We start from the raw sequence: 595 nt of genomic DNA, 5'->3' as shown, positions 1-595 counted from the left end.
TCTTTAGTGCGTTGGACAGTTACTTTTTTTTTTAAAGACTGAGTTTAGACACTGAAGGATTGATTCTTGATGTCAAAATTATTGCAACTGTTAATTTTTTTTTTTGCCTTTCAAATGTATTTTTCAATAGATCTCTGCATACGCAAGGTGTAAGTGCAAGATGTAGGTTTGAAAGTATTATTATAATACTTGATATTTCCTCCACAAAAATAGAGATTTCAGCAAGATATACAAATGAACTGTTGCAAACTTGGAATCCTCTGGAAATGCAAAGCTGAATTTCGTATAATTGAATATGTTGCTATATAGTTTTTAAATTCCTAGCTTTTTATAAGGAGGTCTTACAGCATACCACATTTGCGAAATGAATGAAATTTATTGTTTTATTAATTTACATAAGCTTTTAAAATGAAGTTTGTTTGAGGCACAATCGGAAATGCATTCCATTGCCTAATCTTAAAATATGAATAGGTTCCTATTCAGAAAACACACACACACACACACACATACACGAAAATGACAGGAGCTTTGGAGTGGCTTCAGAATTATATAATATTTGGCATCCTAATTTGTATTTTATAGACAGTAGGCATGA

The sequence above is a fragment of the Myotis lucifugus genome, unplaced genomic scaffold (assembly GCF_000147115.1).
Source record: "Myotis lucifugus unplaced genomic scaffold, Myoluc2.0 scaffold_126, whole genome shotgun sequence".
In the NCBI taxonomy this organism is placed as follows: Eukaryota; Metazoa; Chordata; class Mammalia; order Chiroptera; family Vespertilionidae; genus Myotis; species Myotis lucifugus.
This window is presented reverse-complemented; position numbering follows the sequence as displayed.